The sequence below is a fragment of the Typopeltis vanoorti genome, chromosome 12 (assembly GCF_054136105.1).
Source record: "Typopeltis vanoorti isolate ZY-2024b chromosome 12, IOZ_Tvanoo_1.0, whole genome shotgun sequence".
In the NCBI taxonomy this organism is placed as follows: domain Eukaryota; kingdom Metazoa; phylum Arthropoda; class Arachnida; order Uropygi; family Thelyphonidae; genus Typopeltis; species Typopeltis vanoorti.
This window is the reverse complement of record NC_143560.1, coordinates 39,362,080-39,378,688: the sequence shown is the minus strand read 5'-3', so window position 1 is coordinate 39,378,688 and position 16,609 is coordinate 39,362,080.

Here is a 16,609-nt window from a genome sequence, read left to right as displayed (position 1 = left end):
ATTAAAGTTTCCCAAATCTTGAAGTTTAATACAACCATATTTATTAATATTAGGTTGGTTTTTTAAATCTGCCACTGATTCTAAAAAAAATGCCTTCCAAATTTGCGTTTATTGTGGTAAAGCAATTGTAGTTTTCATTTGCATTTGATTCTGTGCAAGGTATCCAAGGCATGGTCAACTAGACCTAACTGGCCATACTATGACGATAGATGTATTTCTTATGTTCTTCTAAGCGGATGATAGCAAATCTCCCAGTTTTAAACATAATATAATAAGTGGCAGGAACAAGGAACTTTGTAACCAACAGGAACAGAGAGAGGAAGTATACGATCCTTGGGAGAGCGGACGAGGGCAGCTAGCTTCAGACGAGGTTTGAATACAGTACAGAGACTGTACGTTTTTAGAGTATGGCTATTTTTTCCGAGGAGCCCCGGACATACGGAACAATGATTGCAATACTATAGTCACCATGTTGAGAGGGGGTGTTAGGAGATGGAAGGAACAGTTAATTTGTTGACTTTTTTTTTGAAACTGTAGCTATTGGACGACAAGAAAAAATCTGGCGAATAAAGGATAGTTCAGCTGTATGTTCAGCCTAAGTATAACAAAGATTAGAAGCTCTATTAACAAGGGTTTTGATAACACCATATTGTTGAGAGGTAGGATGATGGGAAAGTTTATGAATGTATCTACCTGTCTGAGTGAGTTTTCTGTCAACTGAGAAAGAAAAGGTTCCATTGGGAAGACATGTAATTAGAGTATCTAGAAAAGGCAAGCTATTATTATTTTCTTTTTCTATAGCGAACTGGATTCTGGAGTGCTGTCTGTTGAGATGGAGGAGGAAGGAGTCTAATGTGTCTGAGCCATGTGGCCAAATAGAGATCACATCGTCAATGTATCTTAGCCAGATAGAAGGTTTGAGAACAGCAGTATCAAGAGCATGTTTTTCCAAATGCTTCATATAATAATTGGCTAGATGAGGGGGGGGGGAGAGAGAGAGAGTGGGAGAGGAGACCCATGGCTGTACCCTAATTGCATTTTTTCTTCTCTCCGAGTATCTATTTTGCGGAATGAAAAAAACTCGAGTTTCCGGGAGGGGAAAATCCTACTACCCGCGTATGAGACTGACTAAACTCACTTTCAGTTGATAAAGGTTCTTCGCTTCCAGTGGCGGCTCGTGACTTGAAATCGTGGGGTTGCTGCAACTTTCGAAATATGCATACACACTGTAAGTACAGCGTATACGTGTTTGGATAAAATATCAAAATTATGGTAAAAACTAAACATGAAAAATATTGACAGTTTAGTGTAATTCAAAATTACTTAAAAAATAAAATCCATTATCATAACCCCAATAATGTTCTAAAATAAAAACTATAACAAATGTTATGTCTTCAATTGTAATGTCCAAATATTTAAAGAGACGGAATAAACACGATAAGCACTACAAACCCTCTACTACTGGCGCAAACTGCATATAAACAACAGTGGAACTGCGCGACGGATAGTGCCGCATTACGCTAATAGCTCGCATCTCACTATGACATGCATATGTTTGCGCACGTAGCAATATGACACTGTGGTAAACACAGTGCTGCTAGCGTTCTTCGCCCTCCTACAAGATGGATTTATTATTTTTTGTACAAAATAAGAGAATTGTATAGGATTGTTGATGATAAAATTAAATATTACAAGCAAATATAAATAAATTAATAAATATATTTATTAACTGTCTTCCTGCTTCTCTTATTTATCTCCCTGATACTGTATAACCAGCATTTCTAAAATTTTCCTATAAAAAGCATACTCCGAACTCATGTATCGCTCAAATCAGTCAATAAAATAAAATAAAATAAATATAATAAATAAAATAAAGTAAATATAATGCGAATTATTGATAATTTAAACGTTATTTTAATTTTTAACTTAATTCTAATAGCTAAGCTGACTTGATTATTTGGTAAATATTAGTTATTATTTATATGAAATTTTTTGAGACTTTTGAGGAATAGGATTCCCTCAAGTGAATTGCCAGCCAAAAATGAGGTAAGTCTGATAGTAAGGTGCCTTGGACTTTAAATTGGCACCAGGATTGGCATATCTTCCGTTTCTGACGTTTCGGTAATATCACCAATGCTTGGATGTTTGGAAGAGGCTATGTATGGCACGTTGCCAAATCCATTAACCGTCCTAATGCGAAACATGAACAACAACAGGAGATAAGAATCGCTGCAGTAGAAATGAAATATATGAGAATAGCAGGTTATATAAAAAGTGAAATGAAGAAAGAACAAAACCAAACACCAATAATAAAGATTGCTTTTATAATTAGATACCTACAGCTAACTACTGCACTTTCTCCTAGCAGAAATGTCTCTATCTTTAAAAAATGACGTTTTCATTTTTTGCATGTTTTTATACTACATATTTCCTTCTATCGTGTGTTTTCTTTAGGTCTAATGAACTTTCCACGGTTTTAAATGATTCTTGTCATCAGACACGTCAGTTGTTTGTGTTTTCCATTAGAAATAAAAAGGAAAAATGTGTCAGTCAGTGATTTTGACAAGGTTAAACCAAGGCTTACGTATGATTAACCCTTGGGCTCCAGAACTAAATTATCAGTCAGTTTCAATAGTGAATGTCAAGTTGTATGAGAGAAAAAAACATGCAACATCTAAGTTGTTCTTAATTTATCAATTTTTTTCTGTGTACTAGAACAACAACAACAATAATAATATTGCAAAACCTCTAACACAATAGTGCCAGAGGGAATAGCTGAACTCCTTCAGCCTTAAAAAGAACCTTAGGGTTATGAAAATGGCAGCGCTGAGAAAGAATTACATTTGAATTCTGACTTCATTTGGTTTAACTTTTCGCAGTCCAATATATAATCTCCAATAACTAAGTAACATAATTGGCAGGGAAAAATAGGTGTAATAATTATTATTAGCGAGAAAGTAGTGAAAATGCAAAGAAGGAAAAACTTGAAAGTTTGTAAAATCTTTTTGTTTGCAAAAAAATGTTCTCTGAAAATTATTATTGTAAATTTCAGATGGGAAATCCATCAATAGCAGCTCTGTTATATGCATACAGTCAGCTTGACGGAGACTTAACAAAGCGACACTAATGGGTACCTAGTTGTTTTAAGCATATCACGAAGCGAAGTCAGCAGTTGACCAATGCAAAACACTTCCAATAATGATGGAGAAATACATGTCTCTGAAAAGCATTTTGATAAAGACGTCAACATTTTCACCATTCATTATTCTTTTTTCAACAATTTTATTATATTCGGTGTATTGTTTTTATGATATAATATTAGAATTCATGTCAAAAATTTCTTTTTAAACACCATATATATTATGTTATACGTGTGTCTTGTGCGAGTTCAAATCAACTCGGTGACCACTTCATTAGGAGGTTGTTCCCGTGACAATACGAAGTAGTCAATAATTTCAAGGGAACGAATTCTTGAGACAAATATTGAAAAAAAATTCTTAGTGCCCTGAATCCAATGTAGTGTGCTGACAGAAAGACAGATAAACAAAAAAGCAAAAAATATTAGTACAAATCTATAGATCGCTCATGTGTTATAGAAACATATTTCTCTGGGAGTAAGTTCTGATGTCCGTCTACCAATGCTTAACTGTACATGTCATACCTACTGATGCCTCATAGCACAATCAGCAAACGATCTAACATTGTCCTTTGGTTCACTGAATGAGACAATCTCCGTTGATGCAAGAGCTTCCTTAGTTCAGCCGATGTCAGCAATTCGTACGAATACTGTCTTGGACACGAAGAACCTTTATAAGGACTTTCAGTTTGAAGATGAATTATCCGGTCTTATACCGTGATGGAAGAGTTTTTTTTTCATCTCTTGTAAAAGACAAACAGGCCAGAAACACATTCTCAGTGAACATACACTGTTTGGAAAGAAGTCAACGGATACTATAGTGTGATGAACAAATAGCCATGGTGCCCACCTTAATAAGATGTGGGACCGACCTCCTTTCGCTGTGATGACTGCAACGATTCTACGCGACATACTCGCCACAAGCGCACGATAGCAATCAGTGGGAAGTTTGGACCATTCTTCCTGATGATGAAGTGCTGGTCTGTTGTGGAGTAGATCGAGATCAGGTTTTCTTGTTGAAAGAGACCATGGTCGATTCAGTAGAAACGCCACAAAATAGGAAGTATTGAATTGTTCAGAATGTTCAGATTCGAACACTACGAACAGAGTCCCGAGACTAAAAGGAACTACGGTCACCGAACGTGATCGTGGGGTGCTACGAAGGATAATATATAAAACCGCAATTCGTCGGCCGGCATGTGGAATGAGGAGTTCCGGGCATCGACTGGAACACGAATACAAATAGCCATGGTGCCCACCTTAATAAGATGTGGGACCGACCTCCTTTCGCTGTGATGACTGCAACGATTCTACGCGACATACTCGCCACAAGCGCACGATAGCAATCAGTGGGAAGTTTGGACCATTCTTCCTGATGATGAAGTGCTGGTCTGTTGTGGAGTAGATCGAGATCAGGTTTTCTTGTTGAAAGAGACCATGGTCGATTCAGTAGAAACGCCACAAAATAGGAAGTATTGAATTGTTCAGAATGTTCAGATTCGAACACTACGAACAGAGTCCCGAGACTAAAAGGAACTACGGTCACCGAACGTGATCGTGGGGTGCTACGAAGGATAATATATAAAACCGCAATTCGTCGGCCGGCATGTGGAATGAGGAGTTCCGGGCATCGACTGGAACACGAATCCGCACAAAAACGCCCAGAACTGAGGTTCACAGCATGGATTTCCATGCTGTGAACCTCATTCAGTGAGTGTGGTGAGTTGTGCACTGCAGGTAGCACTTGCAGTTGACTCCCTGCACTTCCATCTCAGTATGGTATCACTGATTATTGACCTGGGAAGGCCCATTTTGTTAACAATTTGCCGAATAGATAGGCATGCAAACTGCCATCCTATCACCACGTCTCTTTCAATCTGCGTCAGTTCCCTTTTCGCAACCATTTCATCCGGACACAGTCGCACTGACCTTGGGAGCATCGTATTCCTCCAATTTAGACCGGCTACAAGCACGTGACTCGTTACATGACACGATGCACGTTGTCCATGGGGTGTCCGTTGACTTCTTTCTAATCAGCGTATATATAATACACAGGCCTTATAGCTTTAGTTGTTTCGTCTGTAATCCTAAAAAATCAACAAACAACCAAACAACTCCATTGACAACGTCCGGTATTCTACGTGATAACTCTACTGTCAAATGTGTCCATTCATGCTGCGTATTTTTTTTTTTTTTAAACAGTTTAACAGTTTATTATCATTCCCATCACGTATACAATATATTTATATTATACAATTCAAGTTGTACAATTCAATGTACAGTATTATAGAATACAATTCAAGTATTACTATCATTCTGTTGGTAATTACACTTATTTTTGGCTATTATTTTGTCAGTTAATAAATGTTTCCTTATATACACACACACACACACACACACATATATATATATATATGTGTGTGTATATATATATATATATATATATATTTCGTAGTTGCTGATTTTAATGATAAAGTAAGTTAGTTTGTGTATTTATGTGTAACCAAGGACCGTAGCCATAGTGGTTACTAGAGAAATAATTAGCTCGAAACAGTCACTGCGAGTCCAGTGAACGCATCTATGAGGGCTCACCTTACACGGATTGATTTGATGTACATGTTAATATGTTAGTCTTCTAAGCGAATGAACTAATTAGTGTATTGGTACCTTAATTGGATATGAGATGTGAGTTATATTGATCCCTTATACTATAAATTTAAAGTAATTGTCAACATTATTTAGTCCCATCAGGTAGTCTCTCAATCTTTTTCTAAATGAATAAGCTGAGGTTATAGATTTGATTTCATTTGGGAGTTTATTGTAGCTGCTTGTCGGTAGGTATTCGAAAGATTTATGAAAAATTTCTTTGTTTGCCTTGTGTGCTACCAGCATGTTCCGGCCGCATCGTAATCCATAGTCTACAATTCAGTGTTTCCCAACGTTTTTGATGTTGCGGACCCCCTGTAGCGAATGTTAATTCGCCGCGGCCCTCATAAAATCCAAAATGGAAATTTTTTATATTTTACATATCATAAAGATGAAGTAATAAATTACAATTTTACAACACTAAATGTGTCGTTTATGGCAATGCAATACTGTTATAAATGGGGATATTCGGAAGAATATGAATGTATCAATCAGGCCAGGTGTGAACAACAAATGTGAGCAACATGATAAGATAAAGTTTAATGAAAATAAACTATCCCGCGGACTCCCTTTGAATTACTCGCGGATCCCCGGGGGTCCGCGGACCACAGTTTGGGAAACAGTGATCTACATTATATACCAAGAAACTTTCTTGGTATATAATGTATAATAGACCACCATAGAGATGTAGTTTCTGTAGTGGTAGAATATTATGCATGACAAACAGATCGTTGGTTAAATATGCGAAGTCAGTAGTGGTTATGGCTCTAATTATTCTGTTTTGTATTCTTATTAATGGCAGCAGATTGTTGTAATAATCTCCACCCCAACAGGTGATGCCATATTGCAGTGAGGAATTTGCCCAGGAATAGTACAAGCATCTTAAGAATGCTGCATTTACAAATTTTTTAACATACTAGTAACTAGTAACATTACTGTCTTAACGGGTGAAGCAAAAGCTTTTCATATTCCCGGCTATCTTAACAGAGACTGTGAGTAGAAAGAGTTTATGAGCTATATTGCTCGCCCTGATTGGGCTAGGAGATTAATCCTCAGTGAGGGGGTTTAGGATGGCTTTAGGTCTTTTGTGCTTAGAATAGTCCGTTGCATCATAGTCAGCGGCCAGTTGGATCAGTCTGTTAGGATGCACAGTTGCCTTTGAAAAGAATTTGGTTGCTATAGTCCGCATGAAGGTGTAAATATAGGGGACCTCCGTGTCGCGGTGCAGTTGGACAGTTCGGATGAACCATGGAGCGCCCAGGATCATTCTAAGACACTTGTTCTGAATGCGTTGTAATTTAATGATATTTGAGTTTGAAGTATGGCTCCAGGCCGGTGAGGCATAAGTGAGTATTGGAAACCATCAGTTTGTATATGAGAAGTTTGATTCTGGTGCTCAGTTTGCTGTTTCTGTTTATTAGCGGATAGAGCTGGGCTATGGTTTTGGATGTGTTTGCACAGAGAGTCTTGATATGGGAGTTGAAAGTCAGTTTACTGTCCATTACTACACCAAGGTACTTGATCTCTGTTTTCCACTGAATTTTTGTGTTAAAGAGGAGAATATCTTCTTTGGGAAGCACTGATCTTCTAGAGAATAAGACGGCTACACTCTTCTGAGGATTCACCTGGAGACGCCATTTGGCAAAATATTGCTCTATTTGCAGTAGGTTTTCTTGCAGTTTCTTGATGGCTAAGTGAGGCTTTAATGATCTGGCCAATATCGCTGTGTCATCAGCGTAAAGAGCTTTAATTGAAGATAATGGGTTGTGTGGTATATCATGCAGGTATAAGGAGAATAGGATTGGTGCTAGTAAGGACCCTTGTGGAACTCCAGCCAAGATGTGTTTCTGTGAGGACACTACTCCACTTAGTCTCACTTGCATGCGCCTATCGCAGAGGTACGTCTTGATGAGTTGAATGATTCCGATTGGGATACCGGATGATATAAGCTTGTATAGTAAACCATAATGCCAAACCTTGTCAAATGCACTGGCTAAGTCTAGGAAAACAGCCCCAGTGCATTGGCGCCAGTTAAAACCTGTGATGATATGTTCCACCAATCTGTGTATTTGTTGTGTGGTACTATGCAACTGTCTGAAACCAAACTGCTCCTTAGGCAGGATGTTTAACCGGAGTACAGAATCTTGAAGCCTAGTAAGAATTACCTTCTCAGCTATTTTTCCGAGATTAGAGATGAGACTGATTGGTCTGTAATTCTGTGGCAGAGTGGGATCCTTTCCAGGTTTATGAATTGGAACAATGTACGCCAATTTCCAGTAGGAAGGGAAATACTTGTAGTGAAGTATGGAGTTGATTATGTTTGCCAAATGAACAATAGCTTTGCGAGGTAGAAGTTTTATAACTTTGTTGGAGATGCCGTCGGGTCCAGGAGCCTTTTTATTTTTGAATTTCTGAATAATAGCATATATTTCAGCAGGTGAGGTGGGTGTGATTTGAGTAGAATGTGTGGGAGCAGACTTGAGTGAATATCTGACGTTACGGTGTCTCTTGTAGATATGACTAATGTCAAGGTGACCGTATGCGGGTTTGCATTGATTTTCAAGATGATTCGCTATTGCCTCAGCTTTATCAGCATCGGTGTGGATGAGACCTGAATCTGTTTGCAGAGGGGGAAGAGGTTTATTTTTGTTCTTGATCTTTCGGATAAGATTCCATACAGAGTGGCTGTCAGCGGAGATGGAGGTCAGTTTTTCTTCCCAGAGTTGAGTTCTATGAGCTGCGAGTGCATCTCTCACTGCAGAATTTAACCTATTTAAGATTCGTTTATCTTGTGGCGCCCTAGTGTTATGGTATCTTTTTCTAGCCTTATTTTTTTCCCTAATCAGATTCATAGTATCTTCAGGCAGGTGGTTGGACTTGTGGGTGGTTGCAGGGGTAGTAACTGCTGTATAGGCTGCTGTAATCTGTTCTGTTAGATTTTTGACAGCTATGTCAATTTCCTCTTTTGATTTAATGATGGGAACAGGTCCAATATATTTCGGGAGCATCTTGGAGAGCCTTTCCCAAGGAATAAATGAGTGAGGGGGTGGGGATAATTTTTCAAGATTTCCTAATTTTAACCGTATTGGATTATGATCTGATGATAAATCATTGATTGTTATTAAATTGTATTGGAGTCTGATGTGCTGCAGTATGGCTATGTCCAATACATCGGCCCTACCATAGGTGTAGGGCCGATGTATTGGGTGGGATCAACAGGGCCTATTACGTGAAGGTTGTTGAAATCAGCATAGTTCTGTAGTATCTGTCCATTCTTGTTAGTGGAGTGGCTATTCCAGGTAGAATGCTTGGCATTTAAATCACCTGCCACAATGGTAGGCTCTCCAGTGTCAAATGGCGTTCAAATCAGAAGGTAGTAGTGCTTTTTGTGGTGGATGGTATGCTGCAAAAATTTTTAATTTGCCTACTGAGCTCGTGAGAATCTCGATGCCAGTGATCTCAAGATTGGAGGTAGTAAGAATGTTTATGGAGTGATGAGAGATAAAATTTTTGATGAAAATTGCCGTACCTCCACCTCTGTGGGTTGATCTGTCAGTTCTATATGACTGATATCCATAGATTTTGGGATTGTCTGATGGTCTTAGATGCGTTTCATTTATTAGTAGAAGATCTGGCCGATGTCTGTGGGCAAAATTTTGGAGTTCTAGGATCTTATTTCTTAAGCCGTTTGCATTCCAGGCTATTATCTCTAGGGCTTCTGGTTTTAATTTTTTACCGTTCATTAGTGAGCGCTGAAATGATGACTTGAGTATCTTTTAGAAATCTGTTAGTAGAACTTTGTGAAGGATTAGATCTGCTGAAATCTAATAGCATATTTGCCAGGGACGCGGTAATGATAGCTCAAATTTGGGCGTGATGTTGACTGTTCTAGGGATGTCTGTTTAGGGCGGGTTACATCCACATATGTCCTGGACTACCAGCTTAGAGTCGTTTTTTGAGGGACCTCAGTTTTCAACAGATGGGCTTCTGAGTTTTTATTCTGTACTTTAGGAGGCTGTGAAGTAGCCGCAGATGTAGGCGAGCTTATGGAAGGAGAGAATGGTCCCTCTTCAGATTTCCTGTTACGTGGATTGTACAAACATCCTCTGTAGTTGAATGTGTGAGGATCGCCACAATTGGCACATTTAGCCGGGGTAGATTTTGATTTAGAACAGGTGTTGGTTGGGTGACCAACCCCACACTTCAAACATTTAAATTCGGCCCTACACATTTTCTGGGCATGCCCAAACTTTTGACATCTATGGCATTGCCCAGTAGAAGCTCTCTTCCTTAACGGTTTTACCAAGATTTTCAATCCACAGATGGTTGTCAAGTCATATATGTGTTTATAGGTTTGACTGATCTCGATCAGCACTAATGGCATTGGAGTCTTGTCCCTCCTGGTCATCCTGCTGACCTTGATTGGTGGTAAATCACTCGAGTGCAGGTCTGTGATGATTTCATCGGTGGAGACATCCTCAGGCACGCCTCTAATCACAACCTTGAAATTTTTTTCCGAACCGAGTGAGAAAGTATGGTACTGAATTCCTCTGGAATTTAGTTCTGTTGTTAACCTACGATAGTCTGTGACAGTTTTAGGGTGAATTTTTACACCATCTGTGATATTCTTTGCATTGTTATATGAGATGAGATCTTTAGGTTGTTCATTATGCTCTTTAGAGTCATCCATTTGTTCTTCTCACGCAGGATAATCGGGGGGATCTTTTCCCTTGCGGAGGTAGGTGAGTTTGGGGCAGAGCCATCTTCTTCCATGACATCTGTAATTGGTATTTCGGAGGTCGCAGTTTTGCGCTTTTTGCTTGCGCGAACCTCCTGAAAATCACTGTGGTCAGTACGGGAATGATCTTCAGCCGTTGTGGTTTTTTCAGTAGCGTTGTCTTGGAGTAGTTCAAGAAGTTGAACGTCGTCCGTAACAACTTCTTGGATTTCATGAACTACTACCTTACCTGGCCATTTTGTGTGTAGCAGATTTCCAATATGCTTGAAAATAGCCAGGAGCTGTTTGAAGGTGAGTTCCTCGTACGGCAGGTCTGTGGTTGGACCCACGTTTTGTTCTGGAGAACAGGACATGCTTTCCATTTCTATCTACCGTATTGTGATAATAGGTAGTTTCTAAAATAATAACTGATGCAATGAAACAATGGCGATGCTGATGGCAGTAAGCCTAGCGTATCGCCGTTGCTTCGAAAAAAGGTTAACTTACCTACTGAATTAGTTTTTATGAGCCTATTCAAGAACCAAACCGGTTGACTATACCAGTAGGACTATTCACTGTCAGTAAAAATATTTGTTGAGTTCATTAAATCACATTTTATATCAAATATCAGAATCGCGAATCAAATGTATGAGCACTAGGCAAAACGCCATTTTTTCCTTCAATTTTTTAACATAATATATTCTATTAATTATGAACCTAAACTTATTTGTTAAGAAAGTGGTGTGGGAGTTCCACTTCATATTGCTATCGATATGGAGGTCCAAATACTTGACTGATTTTTTTTTTTTTTTTTTTTTGATTCAGCTACAGTTACAATTTAGAATGTCACTACATTTGCTTTCATGCCATTTTATGGTTATATCGTGGTCTTGCTTATCTGTTAACGTGAAGTACATATATCTCGTTTTATCGGTATTAATGTTAAGTCCATTATTGCTAAACCATTTACTTAGTTTTAACATATCACTATTAATCCGGGTTTTTAGATTTTCAAGGGTTGTTTTGGTGTATATTAATATCGTGTCGTCAGCGAAGGATATCATTTTGCCAAAAAGTTTGTATTTAAATAAATCATTAATATATATTAAAAATAGGATGGGTCCTAGTACAGACTCTTGCTGGACTCCGTATTTTATTATTTTTGTTGCGCTATTGAATGTGCCGTAGCTGGTATATGGTTTTCTATTATTCAGATAAGATCTGAACCAGTCATTAGTAATTCCTCTGATGCGTATTTGGACATTTTCAGTAGCAATAGGTCATGATGAACACAGGCGAACGCCTTAGATATCAAGAAACACGGCGGCTGTGTGCATTCCTTTATTTATTCCACTACAGACCGTTTTATGAAACTCCAATAGGATCGAAATCACAACTACCATAGTTTGTAAAGTGGTTGTTCATTTTGTTAAGTGCATCGGTGATGTCATTGCCATCTGGGAATTCGCGTGTTTTGTGCTTTGTGTTACATATTATCATATTAACCAACCTGCATTCTTTACTTTATCATTATTACAAGAAAGAAATTTCGATAGAAGAAAATGTTCTTTTTGCCTGCTTTATTTTTTCCTTTTAGCGAAATTTTTATAGTTGTGTCCAAACATTAAATTATAGGGATTTTTCCTATGCTTATGATAGAGCTTCTCTTTTGTCTTTATCATATTTTTTAGTTCATCTGTTATCCAGTGTGTGAACATACTTTTTTTGTAATAACTCTTTCGTGATATTGCGATTTGCTGTCGGCATGTTTAATCATTTTGATTCATATAGCTGATTTATGTATAATATGTCGGTTTGAGGCAGTTGATGATGTTTTATATAGTTCTCAAATTTATTATAATTGGTGCCTCTTTCGAATTTTTTTATGACTATCTACACAGCTCATGTCAACGCTATTAGGTAAGGATAGTTTCAACAGTATCGAATGATGATCTGTTATTTTGCTAAAGTAGATTGCAGAGGATGCCTCATAAGCCATTCTGTTTCTTATGAATATGTGATCAACGCAACTTGCTGAGTTGTTCGCTTCTCTCGTATTGCCATCGATGTAAGCAAGAAACCCATGAGTAGATAATATATTTTTATATTCTTCAGTTTTACTATTACTCTTATAAAGGTCCAAATTTATATCCCCCACTAGTATGACGTTGTCGTGTTTTAAGGTTTTTAGGACATTATTTAGCTCTGACAGAGAAAGATATCGACTGGGCTATCGTGTGCACGGTATATAGCAAATATAATATATTCATTGCTGTGTCGTAGATCATTACAGTTTCAGCGCTTTGCATTTTTGATTCCAGTCTATGAAATTTATGAATATTTTTTCTAGCGTATACAATTAATCCACCTAAACGATTATAGTCGCGACAATCATAATACGCGTCGTAATCTGCGAGAGAATAACGATCAATCTCAAGTTGTTTGATCCATATTTCATTCACAGAAAAAAAGCTCTCATCGTTCTTGGATTCAGTTGTGTGTAAATCGCACGCATCGCTGACGTTTTGCAAGCTTATAAATTGGTCACTGAATATATTTTAAATGTATTTCAAAAATTAAAAAAAAACTTCATAAGATTAGCATTTCTTATTAAATGTATACTTTTAACTCAACGAGTATGTTTTTCGATACTTGAAAAACAATACTCGTAGAGTTAAAAATTAACAGTATTGTTTCACTGCTTATAATATACTCGTACAGTTTTTGTTCGTTTTTTTTTTTATAAATATGATTGAATGTAAGCATATGAAATCATACAAATATTGATAAGTAATGAAGATATTAAATGATAGTGTTCGGTTATAAATAAACAGCCTGTTCCTTTATCTCCTTGCGATTGCCGACCTATAAAAATGCTCCTGTCTTTCTATTTTTTTTTTTTCTTGTCTTTCAAATCACAGTTATTATTATTGATTTTCTTAGTGGTATCTGGTTCCATATCCTACCCTTTTATTTATTTATTTTCTCTCTGTATTATTCACGTTACTTCTCTTGCAATCGATATCGAGTTATATTTGGTTGTCGCCATTGGCTCTGATTCCTGTGGTTGGTCAATGTTTTAAACCTAAGGAATTGTTTGGAGTAAATGGCAGTCTACATTCAGACCGTCTCGTATATATTTCGCAGTGATTTGATCGAAGTGGACCTAATTCAATAATTCTTATAAAAAGTAATTATTGAATGAATAATTAGTAATAAATTAGTTGACTTCCTCCTATTTTGACATGGCACGTTTCTAATAGAGAATTCACTTCGCATATTTGTGTGTCCAAACGTACATATTTTACTCCAAATTGCGAACGAAAAATGTTTTCAGGAAAAAAAAAAAAAGACAATATTATAAATATTCTCTATAATTATCTAGTTCAAATGAATAAAGTGAAATTTAAGTTGATTCCGAAGTATAATAATGATTTGGCGTGTTATTAATTTTTTGCTACAGCGTTACGAAGAAGCAAAGAATTTTTATTTTTTATTATTATTTATTTTATTTTTTATTCTGATACAAATCGCAAAGAAAACTAAAGACCGTGAATGACCAGAAACTGCTCTCGACTTCTTGTAAAGATGTCAGATTAGTCCACATAAATAAATGTATTTATTTATTTCGAACTGTCTAGCATGTTATCTATTTATCAATGTTTGTTTGTTTGATAGTATCATTTAACATACGAGTAAATAAGGTGTGACACAATTTGATTACTCGTATATGGAAATATGACTTCTACATTACTTCAACCTTGGTATTACTGCTGGGTCTAGCTCCCACTGATGAGACCTCAATAAAGGTCGAAACCGGTCTGGGTAGTGACCCTTTCCATAATGTATAGCATTATACATACCCATAAGGATATGTGCTTTGCATTATGGGCTACCAAGGCAATTGATGTGAAGTCATTAGCTTCTATATACAAGCTGCGCAATCGTGAAATTACTTCAGGCGCAAACTTTGCTTACACTTAGATAAAGGATTAAACCACGAATTTATGATTCATATCAGTACTTGACTGACTATGGCTTCTGTGAGCGTGCGCGGAGGAGATTAACGTTTATCTCTTGAATAAATGCAAAACATGACGGAGAATACAAATCCTTAATTCTTGCAGTACGTTTTCAATTATAAAACTATGGATACTAATTATCTGAAATATCAATGAAACCTGTTGTTTGCTTTTCTTAGAATTTATCGATGAAAACAGTATAGTTGGAATTCTATCAATTAATCATTTAGTTTTAATTCTAAAATGATGCACACACGTGTGTGTGTGTGGATTGTTCCATAGGACACATTCCTTCATGTCTTTAGGGAGAACTTTCATTTTCATGCACACTTCGCAGCGATAGAAATATTGCACAAAATTGGATGGTAGATGGCGTTGTGCGTTGATGGTAGTAGTGTCGTAATGTACTGTAGTTGGAGGATTAAGTAGGGAAGAAAGTGATTGTGTGGAGTAGAGTACCTTCCCACGATTAGTTCTTGGCGGTGTCATGCAATAGTATAAATTTTTTGATGTTTTCTTTTGCATTTAGTATAATGTACATTATGGTTTCCTTATTTTTAAACGTTATTGTTACTCGAATGTCTTCTGACGACATCGGAGATAATTTCGATACGATATATTTCTGCTGTAATGAGTGTTCCGTGTTTTCGATTTCGCAGTACTATAATTAGAAATCATAATTTGAAATCTCTATTTTTTTAGTTGGATATAATTTGCATACAGGTTGGTCCCATTAGTTAACTTACACTTGAAATTAGCTTACACTTGAAATTGAAATTAGCACTTGAAAAAAAATTCACGTTAAAATTTATAATTCTCAGTTCATCTTTATTGATATTGCTAACAAGCATAGGATTAAAGACTGCTTAATATGAAAAAAAAAAACCGTTTTGGCATATTAATAAATGCAAAAAGATGATAATTTAACCTAATGACATTTATGAGGAATATTTAATCTATAAAATACTCATATCTTCCGGAATGCTGACCATCCCGTAAAAAAATGAAGTATTAAACATCTCGCAGAATCTAGTGATATTTATAGCAAGTTGAATTTTTTTTTCATTGCATTAGATTTTTATTGAATGAATTGAACTTTGACATTTTAATATAAATAAATCTGCATCACTGGTAATTTGCCGTTATTCTACTAGTATCTCTTTAATACTCAACAACGAGAAATTTGTTTGCGGAAGAAATACTTGCACTTTAACCCCTTACGTTGTACAGTATGACCATTGGGCTTATTTAAAGATCAATATTCGACATTCCTGGTTTTCGGTCAACTGTGTCAAGTTTTACTAAGGAAAGTTCTATTCGTGCATTTCTTCGTTTTTCGGAAGGTGATCACTAGTGAACTCCCCCCCCCCAACTTCTAATGTATAAATATTAATATATTTAATATATATATATTTGAATCACAGTACTCTCTACATCTTTGACATGTCATTTAAATTAAAGAAATATTTAAATCAGCAGTTATGTCAGAGAATATGCACCCGGGAATTTGAAACTTTTAATTCTTTAAAGTGCATATATTAAATGCCATAAATTCATTTATTATAAACATATTACAAAACTTTTATACATAGTTGATGCAGATTTTTTTTAACTACTTACACTCCGGGTTATGTTGTAGACATTTAGTAAATGAAAATAAATATTCCGTTTGCTAGTTTAAATGCAATTTTTATTCTGGTTATGTCATTAATCAAAAGAATATGTGAAATCTGAAAGTTCAAAACATACTACTTTGCGTCTGTACAAATATTAATATATTTTTAAATGATGTAAATTAATACACTGTATTACATTATTCGAGGTACAATGTTTTAATTTTATGCCCATTTTTTTTTTTTTTGTATATCTCAATACTTAAACCTAAACTTTATGAATTCATTCAAAGCATTGATAATAAAAGGATTATTAAAATAATTATTTAAAAAAAAAGAAGTGTATAATAAAAAATGATTTATAAAATTGATGGAAGGCATAGAAAATATTCACAAAATAGAAGGGACCGCGGTACATCAAGTTTGGAAATCTAGTGTATGTTGTTCCTCAGCAATTTATTTCAAATTACTGCTT